Source organism: Ammodytes marinus (genome assembly GCF_949987685.1).
Source record: "Ammodytes marinus genome assembly, chromosome: 2".
Classification (NCBI taxonomy): domain Eukaryota; kingdom Metazoa; phylum Chordata; class Actinopteri; order Uranoscopiformes; family Ammodytidae; genus Ammodytes; species Ammodytes marinus.
The window spans coordinates 14942122-14955808 of NC_137231.1; the positions used below are offsets into that span (position 1 = coordinate 14942122).

At 41.1% G+C, this 13687-nt stretch overlaps 1 protein-coding gene and 1 long non-coding RNA gene across 2 annotated transcripts in view; one reads left to right on the plus strand and one right to left on the minus strand.

The window, feature by feature from the left end:
- arb2a (ARB2 cotranscriptional regulator A) overlaps positions 1–13687 on the plus strand; it is a 269788-nt gene that overhangs the window by 128141 nt on the left and 127960 nt on the right. The gene's annotated exons all lie outside the window — the stretch shown is intronic.
- LOC307265434 lies at positions 3178–13115 on the minus strand. Its single transcript, XR_013845345.1, has 7 exons — positions 12961–13115; positions 12494–12608; positions 4476–4642; positions 4228–4342; positions 4039–4110; positions 3745–3931; positions 3178–3632 (listed from the first exon to the last, which is right to left on the minus strand). It is a non-coding gene; the product is annotated as an uncharacterized lncRNA (long non-coding RNA).

Genomic DNA, 13687 nt, shown 5'->3' on the forward strand with positions numbered 1-13687 from the left:
ATAATCAACATCTGTGCAAAATTTTAAGAAAATCCGGTGAAGTCTAAAATTTGGTGTTGGAATGGGGAATTGAACCCCTAACCCTGTGTTCAGCTCAATCAGGATACTACCATGTAATGTCCTGAAGGAGCTGAACATGTAGAATGTGGTATGAAGTGTATCGGATGAAAACTGACTGAGTAAAGGCAACTTGAATTTTGTGTGTGTATGTGTGTGTGTGTGTGTGTGTGTGTGTGTGTGTGTGTGTGTGTGTGTGTGTGTGTGTGTGTCTCTGTGGTATGTGTAGGGTGTGTGTGTGTGTGTGTGCGTGTGTGTGTGAGTGTGTCTCACTGTGGTGTGTGTGTCTGTGTGTGTCTTTGTGTGTGTGTGTGTGTGTGTGTGTGTGTGTGTGTGTGTGTGTGTATGCGTGTGTGTATGTATGTGTGTGTGTGCGTGTGTGTCTGTCTGTCTCTGTGGTATATGTAGGGTGTGTGTGTGTGTGTGTGTATGTGTGTGTGTCTCTCTCTGTGTGTGTGTGTGTGTGTCTGTGTGTGTGTGTGTGTCTCTGTGTGTGTTTGTGTGTCTGTGTGTGTGTGTGTGTGTGGGGGTGTCTGTGTGTGTGTGTGTGTCTGTGTGTGTGTGTGTGTGTGTGTGTGTGTGTCTGTGTCTGTGTGTGTGTGTGTGTGTGTGTGTCTGTCTCTGTGGTATATGTAGGGTGTGTGTCTGTGTGTGTGTGTGTGTGTCTGTGTGTGTGTGTGTATATGTGTGTGTGTGTGTGTGTGTCTGTGTGTGTGTGTGTGTGTCTCTGTGTGTGTGTGTGTGTGTGTGTGTGTTTGTCTCTGTGTGTGTCTCTGTGTGTGTGTGTGTGTGTGTGTGTGTGTGTGTGTCTGTGTGTGTGTGTGTGTGGGTGTCTATGTGTGTGTGTGTGTGTGTGTGTGTGTGTGTGTGTCTCTGTGTGTGTGTGTGTGTGTGTGTGTCTGTGTGTGTGTGTGTGTGTGTGTGTCTCTCTGTGTGTGTGTGTGTGTGTGTGTGTGTGTGTGTGTGTGTCTCTCTGTGTGTGTGTGTGTGTGTGTGTGTGTGTGTGTGTCTCTCTCTCTGTGCTCTCTATGGAGTTTGACCTACATTAGCCAATGATGTCATCGTTGAGTCATAGACAGGTGCACGTGCCAATGGTGTTACCATGGTTACAGAGAGCTAATCAGTGTCAATTGTAAACAGCTGCTAATCTACACACGTGCAGACACTTGTCTCCCCAAAGGATGACACTGACAGAGGTTTTAAATGAACGCATAAGCCCAAACTGCTCCCCCTACCTCGCAAACCGTTTGTCTGACAGAAAAAATAATGACACCGTGAGAACAGGAAGATTCCAATTAATATTCAGTGTGACATTTGGGTCTGTAGTGTAAACAATTTGGCTAGGCCAGCAAGTTGAAAATGGAGTACATGTGGCCTCTTTTCTAGGGATCTTGCTCAATCCACTCACTGTTTGATTTTGAGTTTGCGTGCCTTCAAACAAGGCTGTCTCATGAGAAAACTAAACATTTGTTGAAAAAACTGTTTAAGATTATGAAAGAGGGAAGTCAGCTGAATATTTATATGTTAGAATCATGTTTCTAGGATGACGTATGAATGAGCAGATAGGTTTGGCGTCATGTCCAAACTCTTCGAGTTTGGATCCTTCCCTATTCATTTGCATGGAGAGACTTTTATGTTTAATAAACCTTTAATATCTCTGGAATTATACATTTTATGAAAAAATTGTGAATTATGAAAGTATGCTCCTGTGCAAGACGAACAGGACAAACTTTGAATGGAGTTTATACGATGAAGTATGAATGAGTAGGAACGATCATAATTCTGCATGAAATATTAAAATTCATAAAAGTTGAATTTATTTGAAATTTTGCAGTGTAGCAAAAAATTCTGAATCATACAGATTAATGTCCTGAAATAGCTGAACAATTGAAGGTGTATATGAAGTTTGTGGGAATAAGTATGAATGAGTGGCTGGGATCTGAATATTTTTCATAAAACGTTGAATAAATATGAAATTATGAAATTTTTTGAAAATGTTGAAATGGTCCAAGAAAGCCCTTGAAGAGCTGAAAATGTTGATATGTTGAACATGTATGAAGGTTGAAGTATGTTGAAGTTATTGAACGCCAAAGAACGTACGGAATAATAATAATAACTAGAATTGCAATTCCTTGAAGAAATTGCGGTGTGAATGCTGACGCTGATGCTGAAGCTGATGCTGAATTTGACCCTTCACTGCTGAATGTTGATGAAGAACGAAGGATGAATATATCTGAATCAACAGAATGATTGAATGATACAATGTATGAAAAATGAATGAAAAATGAATGAATTATGACCTTGAAATTTGACCTCTAAACTACTCTGAGGTCATAATTGAGTCATAATAAACATCTGTGCAAAGTTAAAAGAAAATCCGTGTAAGTCTAAAATGTAGCTGTAACCGGGGCTTGAACCGCCAACTTTTAGTTCAGGGTAAACAATAAATAAAATTGTTCGGGGTAAACAGCTCTACCTCATGTGTCATCTACACTTAGCATGAGACATGTTCCACTTCACACAATGATATAAGTAGAAAATGTTATTCCACAAGCTGGATTCAATCCTGTGATTTTCTGATTACAAGACCAAGGCTTTAACCACTATACCACCAATCCTGTGCTAAAAACAGAGACCAGGTCTAATTTATAAAGAAACCTATATATTCCTATGGTGCTATATATTCCAAACTGCTACTTCTATCTCGCAAACCGTGAGTCTGAAAGACTTGCCCTCGTCAGACGGAAACGGGAAGAAACATAGTGAGACACTAGTTTGTTCAGTGTTTATTTCTCACCATAAAATAAAATTTCACTACATCATTATTTTAAACCGCAATATTTAAATTTGATAACTAAAAGAACCTTGTATTTTTTCAGACCTTTTTTGCTATCACTTTACCTTCATGTCCCAGTTATTTTATGATAAACCTGTACACAGAACATTTCAGAAAGGATATTGATGATAATCTTATTGACCTCTTAAGATAGAGTGGTGTAATCAAATCAACAGGTGTAAAAAATGTTCGTTCCAATATATGTTACATTGTAGGCTACCCTCTATGCATAAATGCAAACATATACAAATGCATTGAGACATTGAATAATGCCCACCTTCAAAGTAAATCAGATAAAGTCTGTTGGAATATTTCTGTTAATTCACCATTTATTAAAATGTTATTGTTACATGAAAAATGTTAACCCCATAGAAAAAGGAAAATATAAAAGTCTGCCGATATAATATTTACAGCCTTACACCCTCAAAGCATGTCAGGAAAAACTTCTTAAAAACCTTTATCAGGGAAAAAAAAAAAATTGAAGAAACCTTTAGGTAGGCCAAGTCTTTGAGAGATCCCCTACCAGGACGACTGCGTGTGACAGACTAGTTAATGTTTGAATCTGTGATTGTCTGAAAGTCTTGTGCACAGTGTAGCTAATGTGGATGACACAATGTGTATCTTTGTACGGTGGTTAGCGGAAAGGAAACTGTCTCTTCTTCAAGTCATTCTTCCAGTGGCCAGATGATGAAGGGCAGCGACTGTTTCTGTTGAGCAGATGGACTCCCAAAGGAAATTGCTGTAGAGAAGATCAACAACAGAAAAATGTTTTACAATAAGACCAAATAACCAAATATGCATTTAATCACTTACATAAGAAGCAAGGTCAAATCTTATAAGTATCTTCTTACATGCTCAGTAAAGAGTTGTGGAGCCGCACTGCCTGCCCCTTATCTGCTTTTCCTCAGTCCATATGATTCTCTCCTATGGGATGGTTGGTCATGTGGCCATCTGGATGGACAGCTAACAGGAAGCATCTTTTTTTTGTTGAGTTGAGGACTCCAGGATACTGCTGCAGAAGACTCTCAGAGTAGTTTGCTGTAAAGATGAGGGGTAAATGTTATAATAAAACATTAATTAAATCACTTGTAGAACACACAAGTTCAAATGTTTGCGTAAAAAAGCATTAAATATAATCTACTTACGTTTTTGAAGCAGAGAGTTGAAGTGTCTTTTACTGCCTTGAGTTGACCTCTCCATGGTGCTGACGACTCAGCCTGGCACAGATCAAGTGAGAAAAAATCAGAAGCAATTGATCATTTCATGTTTTTCACATTGTGAGTGTCACTGATGGTTTGAGGTACAGGTACATTAGATAAAGAAAGTTTACTTACAAAATGCTTTGTTCCAGGTCAAGATGACCACTCGGGTTGATTGCCACTAGATTTTCCTGTTGCCCCAGTCTCACCATGTTTCCTCGATGCAGATCCATCACAACCGCCTCTCAGCCTGAAACCAAACCCAAATGTGCATTCTATGTTACTTACAATGAATACTGCGGACAGTGACAACAACCAAATCAGCATAGACATGCAGAGGATTTTAATACAACACTAATATAAAAAAATATGTAGTCACATACATGGCACTGTTCCAGAGAACTATGAAGGGCTTTGCAGACATCTGTGGTTGGTCTCTCTGCCTTGAGTAGATGTCTGTCAGGTCTGCTGTGAAGCCCAATGTTGGTGTTTCTAGAACTCTGGTGTAACTTCTGAGCTGAGGGGCCTCCCGAGTGACAACTGTGGGGCACTTATGTAGACAAATATACAGACAAAAAAGAAATTTATTAAATAGCAGTAATGTAGAGTGCAGCAGGAGCAATAATGAATCATTACAACTTCCCGCAATTACTGATAATGATCAAAGTTATGCCTTAGTTACCAGCACTTACTTGTAGTTTCCTGTCCACTTCTCAGGACTGCCATTATATTTTATATGTATAAATATATATGTATATATATATATATATTGGGAGAATTGTTTATTCACAATTTAAAAGGGTCGACCATTTTTCAATACGTAGTAGTTGGATTATTTAAGCTTTGCCACCCACAATATAATTGAATATTTAGTCATCGGTTGCAAATGACGCTGGTTGGATATTGGTTGAATGAAGTTTAGGGGAAGAAGTATGAGTGAGAAGAAGCGATTTTAAATGTTGCATCATTTTTAATGAAATGTTGACGAATTTTGAAGTTAGGATTTATTTTGAAAATGTTGAATAAAAGCAGACGTGGTGAAGTTGTTGAAGATCTTAAAGTTTGAATGAAGTTTCTAGAATGAAGCATGTTGATATTTATCTTGAGTGAGATTGTCCCTCCATCCCACCCTCCCTCCCAGCCTGTAAAAGGCTGGAACAGCCGAAGCAGATTTTACAGCTTGGCTGACAAGGACAATCCCACCCACAAATGTATTAGTTTTTTTTTTATTTAGTATTTTTCTGGATTAAGTTTTGTTCAAGTAATATGTTATGTTAAGTAATAAGTCGATTTACAATCATCAATGCATTACACAATACTTAGTTTTGTTAAACTTAGCAATGGTTACCCAGGTTATATACTCTCAATTTACATTTCCAATATTTCTGAGGTAATCGTACAGTACACAGGATTGTGGTAACTGTAGTAAGTTTGGAGCAAGCCAGAATGCAGACAGCACTGTGGTCGAGAGATGTAAATGTGGTCCAAGAGTGTATTTTTGTCGGTGGTAGCGGCTGTGATAAGTTGCTCGTAACCTTTTGACTGAAACAGTTCAAGGATCGGCTTGCTTGCTCCGGACAACAGATTTTCATTAAAATCTCCGCAGACTATGATTGGATGATGATCCATAATTTCTAGCGAATCCAAGAGGCTTTGCAAGTTGGAAAGGAATGAGTGTATGCTGTAGCTTGGAGGCTTGTAAACAGCAGCGATCAGCGCATTGAATGGGGCTTCAAGCTTGACAACTGTAAACTCAATGTCAGTAGCATTGTGTACGTACTGCTTTTCACGGACTTCTATATGGTCTTTTACATAGATAGCGACTCCGCCACCATTTTTGCGAACCATGTCAGGAAAGTTTGTGTACGAGACATTTCGGTTGCGATTGAACATCTTGTACCCTTGTAAATGGAGACTTTGAGCGACAAATGATCCTTGTAAGTGAGTTTCTGTTAGACACAGGACATCAGCAAGGTGAAGTTCATGGTGACTCTTGATATCAGCGATGTGAGACGGAAGTCCTTCTGTGTTGTGGTGGATGACGGTGAGAATATCTGGCCTGTTTAATGTCGCTGTGACATTCAGTAGAGGCATTAAATGTTCAAATGAAGCTTCTGCCATGGCTGCAAGACCTATTTTGACTTGTGGATTAGCATATATTTTTGTCTCATCAAAATCTAGAATATGAAGTCCACTGAGGGAAGTAACTCTGCTGAGAGCAACATAGGCCATGCCTGGCTCAAAGATGCTTTTTAGTGAGACTGCGGCGGAGGACCTTGTCATGCCTTGAACCTTGTGTATTGTACAAGCAAACGCAAGTTTTAAAGGAAACTGCCTGCGGACCACTCCCTTTTGCTTCAGTTTTTCTTCATCTCTATCAATGTACACAATATTATCAGCTGCACTGATATTGCTGGGATTTCTTGCCACATCTAGTTCTAGTCCAAGTTTGTTGACGTGTGAAGCACTACCGCCATCACTGGTCACTATTTTCGCAATACATGCAAATGTTCCATTGCAGAGACCAGACTGCACGTTGATATTTCTTGTAAGCATGACACGAGCGCCTAAAGCAACTTTAATTGAGTCAGGTAACTCTTTATTGTCCCCTTTAAAAGGTGTAGCTTCTCTCGCCATTCTACCAGTTCTGGGATCTTTTCGATAGTCGTCTGCATCTATCTTTATGATGTCAGAGTGAAACCGCTCTAGTGATGTCGAATTATGTGCATCAACCTGTTTATTTGTAGCGAAGACGTGGAGTATGTCTTTTGGACAGTGTGCCGGATCAGCGACAGCCTGTGAAAGCAAAGCTTTGTCTTGGTTGGATAATGCCTCTTCCTTCTCTTTAACGCGGATGCGGTTCAGCATCTCAGCAAATGGGACGTCGTCTTTCTGACGCATAATCTCAGTCAACGTGATAATCTGAAATTGGTCGCGCCAGAGGTCGATCTGAGTTGGATCATAGACGCACAACGGTTTAGACTGTCGAACAGGAGGGAGCTGATTGAAATCACCCACGGCGAGGACACACATCCCACCGAAAGGTCTGTGATTTCCTTTGATTTGTTTCAATCTGGCATCGACATAGGCAAAGAGAGACTTTGAAACCATACTGATTTCATCAATTATGAGTATCTCTGCATTTGAAAGCTCTGCCCTGACTTCATCTAGTTTATTACCAAGACCATTGAACGGAGGCTTTAAACTTCTCGGCAGCTTTAGGAGACAATGCAATGTTGTGCCTGAAATGTTGAAAGCGGCGGTGCCAGTAAACGCGGTTAACAGGACGGTAGGTTTTGACATGTCCGATTCCTCTGCATTACGAGGAAGCCTAGACAATATTTTGGATGCTTCTGCGTGGATGCATTTGATAAGATGAGACTTGCCTGTTCCAGCACCACCGTTAATGAAATAGAAGAACGGTTCCACATTTAAACCACAGACGCGTTTTATGCTCCAGTCTCTGATGGCGTAGAAAACGGACGCTTGCTTTTGGTTTAAATTTTGATACATTTGCCGCAACATTGCGGGATCTATCTCAGGGGCTTCTCTCATGATGGCAACTTCTGGTCTGTTTTCTGTCCTCAGATTATAGTCTGGCACGTTCTCTTGCACGTTATCCTCATCAGCTGGTCTTGCTTCAAGTTCCTCAATGCATTCTAACCTTTGTAGTTCACATTCGGGAGCCAGATTACACCATTCGTTTATTATAACACCATTCTGTTCAAACTCTGCGATGGCACTATCAATGTCTTCCCTGTGTTTTTCATATTTTTCTCGGTTTCGTTTCACGACACAAGACACCATCTCAGGGCGCTCTGTACCTCGTATCCAAATGCCAGCACGTTCGTGGAAGGACTGGTTGGTGGGGTAGTGTATGGATTTTAGCTCCGTCTGTGCGCGATACGGGACGTAAAGTTTTAGTAATGTGCCGTGAAATTCCTCAGGATTCTTCTCCTGTGAGAAACAACGATATTTAATAACAGCGGGTTTACCGTTTGTTCTTCTCTGAACAAATCCCATCTCATTCAGTAGGGGCACTACGTTGGGACCTTTTGCCTGTTTGCCATAGACAATTCTACAAGTGGAAGCAAAATCGGCCAAGCACATTGCCTCAAAGTCTGGAGTTTCTGGTCTGCATTGGTACTTGTCAGGTAATCCGTTCATCCACAAATTAACAGAGTCTGGCGTTCTGTTCTCTAGGAAGGACATGGGGTAACTCATTTTTAGCGCGTTGTCATCAGTCTGTACAAATATGACCTGGCGTGAACACTGTTTCATGCGTAGACCACATGCACGGGCCACACACTCTTGAGCACTGACCTCTCTTTTCTTAGAGTACGCCTGCATTACCAGTTTCATCTCATCGCTCTCATTTACATTTTCATGACTTGAATTTTGAATCATTGATTTGAGGTATTCACTTAAACCGTGTTCAGCTTTGCTGATGTAGCTGCAGATGTACATGATACACGAGTAAGGGTTGAGAATGAACTGTATATCTAAATTAGCATCCCAGGCTTCAAGGAGGGCAGGATTGTATCCATTTACCCACGAGTCTTTTGGATCACGCTTTAGAACCACCTCACTTGCTTTGGCTTTAATACACAGGCATTCTATGTATTCCTCAACCGTGAGGTCACATGACGCCAACATCTGTTCTAAAGTCAGAGATGCGCTCTCAGCTACATCGTTTAACCGCTTTAGTGCGTTGAGCTTTCTTATTGCCACCAACTCTCTCTCATCTTCATCTTCCAATACTTTAGATCGTATTATCATGGTTTCTGGGGCTGGGATTTTAGGAAATCCAAAACGGCAGTTGGCATTGGAATATTTAACACATGTCTTTGAATGTGTTTTGCTGTGCATCTGAACTTCTGTAACTTTTTTGTGCAGTTCAGGTTGTGTGTTTGGATCAGGCAACTGAGCTGTGATGTATTTGGAAACGAAATCACAAACCGTCTGATCAGAGTCTTCTTCAAACACAGGAGCTCCTTCTACCCATACGAGACAGTGTATGTGTGGGCTTCCACGGTGCTGAAATTCCAATCTCAAAAACCAGTCCACCACTTTACCGATGGGTTGAGCGGGTGACAGTATCAAATCTCTGAACAGAGCCTCAACACGTTTGTCAAAAAGTCGCATAGAGGTCACCGGGTTTGATCTTAAGATGGACGCTTTCGCCTGCCAATCGAGTGCATCAAAATTCACTTGTTCGCCTTGTTGAGCTTTAATGGCTGTAATAACCTCTTTCCAGCGCATTTCAGCAGCAGAAAATGTAAGAAAGAATGTTGGCGTCCCCATCTGACGAATCATCGAGAATAAATCTTTGGTCGTCTTCTCCCAAAACGCGGGGGAGCCTCTGAGTGGTGTCATGAATCGGATTGCATCTTTGTTACGCACAAGTTTTTCAACCTCATGCTTGTTCTGCAACATTGCATTGGTTATTTTGCGACCATCTCGTGTAAAAGGTTTTGCTTTACGCAGCTGTATTGACATGCTGGAAGTGGCCTGATGTATTTCGCTTACAAACTGAGCGAAAAAGAGATAGTTTGTATCCCTAGCAAAACGGTTGTCTGCACAGCAAAGTCTAGTTTTGAAATAACTGCAGGGTGTTATTGTTTTGCGACGGTTTTCGTCTAGAGTGTTTTTACCAGTGGGAAACTGAACGGGAAAAGCCATTGCCTCTAGGTTAGGAGTTTTGAAAAAGCTTACTGGTTTGTTTCCCTCAGCGGGTGCAACCGAGTAGATTCCCTCACTAAAACTTAATATTTCATCTGTCAAATCAGTTGGTTGTAGACATGACTCGAGAGCAACGGCGCCATTAGGTTCATCACTCTCCTGTTCAATATTTTCAGACTGCTGCTGTGGTTGCTGACCATCAGACAACTGACTATTTGTATCCTGTTCATCGTTCTCAGAATCCATTTCTGCCTCAAAGAGTGCATCGTTCTCAAAGCTGTCAATTTCCATCATATCTTCAACATTATAGTCCGTATCATCCATGTTTTCCTCATCCGAGTCATTTGCTTCCTCATCAATTAATGGGTCACAAAGCTCTTCCTCATCTCGGATTGTTATGTCAGTGTACTGCGGATGGACCTCTTTTAGTTTGCACAAAGCCCTCACTAGTTTAGTCCATGTTACCGTTTGAAACAACTGATGGCCGGTATAGCACAATTTCCTCTTAAGCTTTACTCTCATCACCTGAGATTCACTTCTTAGTCTCGGTAAGGCATTTACCGTTTCTTGAACTTCTGATGGGACGCAGACCAGATTTCCACAAATCTGGCGTTGGCCACCCTTGGGAAGTGGGATAATTTTGGCAAATGCTATGCATTTGGAAATGAGATGCCTCTCCAAAATGTTCAAATCACAAAGTTCAGGGGGAATATCTGCTAGCTCTAGATTGTTAGCTATGGCAAGTGGTGGCATACTTCCAGTTTTAAGGTGCTCATGGCAAGTGTGACAGATCCACTCTTTTTTTCTTTCAGCTGGTACTGTGCATTTTTGAGCATTTTGACACTCATCAGTACAGACATGAACAAACTTCCCTGTCAGGCAGGTTTGAACAAAAAGTGGATTTGTATTGTACTTTGATCTATTGCAACATTTCACTTGATTTGGAAACAAAGATCGATGGCAGCACGTGCAGCCATGTATTGGGGCCTTTTTGATATTGGATCGAAAAACTTCTATGGCATCTCGCATCTGCATGTCTTCCATCGCATCTCTAATGAGACTGTCATCCATAGAATCTCTAATAGGACTGTCATCCCTTTGGTTTTGCCTTCTTTGCATGCGTCTGTATTTTTGTCTTACATTCATCGCACAATTCATGCGATGAGTGATTCCCAATGCACGATTGTTTTTGTATTTGTTTTTCATTTGTTGTCTCATTATTTGTTTCTGTTTAGATTGGAATGCTGGGTCGTTTGCATAACGATTAGTGATGTAAGACTTTTTTGTTTGTCTAACACCAGCATTTACGTTATAGCAGGTGCGTATGTATGACCTGTGCTTCTGCTTAAAGCTTTCACTTTGTCTGTAGCGGTTGGTTATATACGTCCTCTGCTTCTGCTTAAAGCTTTCACTTTGTCTGTAGCGGTCGGTTATATACGTCCTCTGCTTCTGCTTAAAGCTTTCACTTTGTCTGTAGCGGTCGGTTATATACGTCCTCTGCTTCTGCTTAAAGCTTTCACTTTGTCTGTAGCGGTCGGTTATATACGTCCTCTGCTTCTGCTTAAAGCTTTCACTTTGTCTGTAGCGGTCGGTTATATACGTCCTCTGCTTCTGCTTAAAGCTTTCACTTTGTCTGTAGCGGTCGGTTATATACGTCCTCTGCTTCTGCTTAAAGCTTTCACTTTGTCTGTAGCGGTCGGTTATATACGTCCTCTGCTTCTGCTTAAAGCTTTCACTTTGTCTGTAGCGGTCGGTTATATACGTCCTCTGCTTCTGCTTAAAGCTTTCACTTTGTCTGTAACGATTCGTTATATAAAGCTTCTGCCTCTGCCGAAAGTTGGGGTCTTCTTGATAGCGAGAAGCTGTGATAGACATTTTGCGTTTTCGGTAACAGTTGTGATCATTGGAGTTGTTCCGTTTCCCTTTAGCATACATTTCTCTCTCTTTTCTTTTTTGTTTTGTTTGGCGAGATTCAACATTTATGACATTTGTTGCTTTTGCCTTCTGCAAAGCCATAGCTCTTCTTTTAAACTTTCTCCTTGCTTGTTTGGGAAGTTTAGATAGATTTGGTATAGCTCTGTGGTTATTTTCTGGATTACCTACTGTATAACATTCTGTTCCTGCAATGCTATGCACATCTATTAATTCATTTGAATCTGATGTAATGTCTGCACAGGGGGTATAGGCTGTGTCTGAGCATGATGGCAACAACATCTCAGTTTCAGGCTGTGTTACACTGGAAATAGTGTGAACGTTCTGCTCCCTCATGTGTGAAACTTCTGCATTTGCATCGACATGAGCCACATTTTCTTCTACAGAGATTTCCTCTACACTTTGAACAACCACATCTGATTGCATGTCAGCACAGGGTGTAGACTCTGTAACTGAGCTTGACGGCAAAGACATTTCAATGTCAGGCTGTGTAACACTGACCGTAGTGTTATCGATATGCCCCCTCGTGTGTAAAACAGCAGTGTCTGCATTAGAGTTTACGTGAACAACATTTTCATTCACAGAGGCTTCATCTACACTCTGAAAAAGCACAGGGATTAGTTCATAAGGAGCCTCTGGGCTGGTGCCTAACAAGGTAAAGATTGTGCAAAGTTTGGTTTGCAGATCTCTTAAATGGTTGAAAGTGAACATGACAGCTGTGCCAGTACTGTCTGGGCCAATGGGAAGGCCATCAGGTCGTCTTGTGTGTGGGTCAAAAAATCCATACCTTGCTTGCTGGTCTCGGAAAACAGCAATGAAGACATGGCTCATTACCAACAGAGCGAAGTTCACTCCAGATGTCAAGCACTGAAGTCCGTCTGAAAGGTTTAAGAAGTCGCCTTCTGCAGGAGTAGATGTAAACATTCCATACATTGAGTTACATTTTGTCATTATGTGATGCAGTCTGTAGCCACGTACAACCTCAGGAATTTCATCTCTATTCAAATGTCCATGAACTATCCTTCCATCTTTTATCAACTGTTCCACTGTTTCCACATACATTGAATAGCCACGATCTAAAACAAGATCAAGGTCTGCGCTTTTAAGGTGACTTAACTCGTGCAGGAAAGCTAAAAATGTTGCAGAGTTACAGGAGCACTGACTGTTGTTGGCATCATGATATGTATAATGGTTCTGGCTGCGGGATGCTAACACACATGTCACATTAGCATTAGAAGGCTCAGAAACATTTACCTCTCTGTTGCTGTAAGGATCAGAATGTTCCACAGGTTCAGCTTGTTTTGAGGATAGAAACTCACTTAACTTCAGCCAGCGTACTTTTGCAGCTCGACATTGCTTTCCTTTTCTTGGCATGGTCGCTGATTTGGGTACCCCAAGCTTTTCAAATGTTCAAAGTTCTCAAAAGGTTTGAGAAATGTTTGCTTATCAAAGGTTTTTTCTGAAAACGTTTGAGAAAGGTTTTTTCTCAAAAGGTTTGAGAAAGGTTTTTTCTCAAAAGGTTTGAGAAAGGTTTGCGTCAAAAAGTTTTGCTTCAAAAAAGGTTTGCGTCAAAAAGTTTTGCTTCAAAAAAGGTTTGCGTCAAAAATATTTGCTTCAAAGGTTTTTTTCTGCAAACTGACTAGTCTCAGACTCAGTCAGAGGTGAATAAAAGAAGAGAGAAATCTGGATTTTGATACAAGGGTAGAGAGAGCAAGCAAGCTTTGGGGAGGTAGATCTGAATGTCCCCGGGAATACTGACTAGTACTTCTCAGTCAGAGCGTGACACAGGGAGAGAGAAGACAGATTTAGCAGAGAGTACAGACAGAGCAGAAAGCGACCGCTTGCCCAGACTGTGAATCTGCAACAAGAAGCGGTCAAAGGGGTTGGGGGTTGGGATGGTAGAGTCAGGGTACAAGACCAGGCGTCTGGAAAACAGAGAGTGGAAAACAATTATTAATTTGAAATACATTCTTCCTAGCAA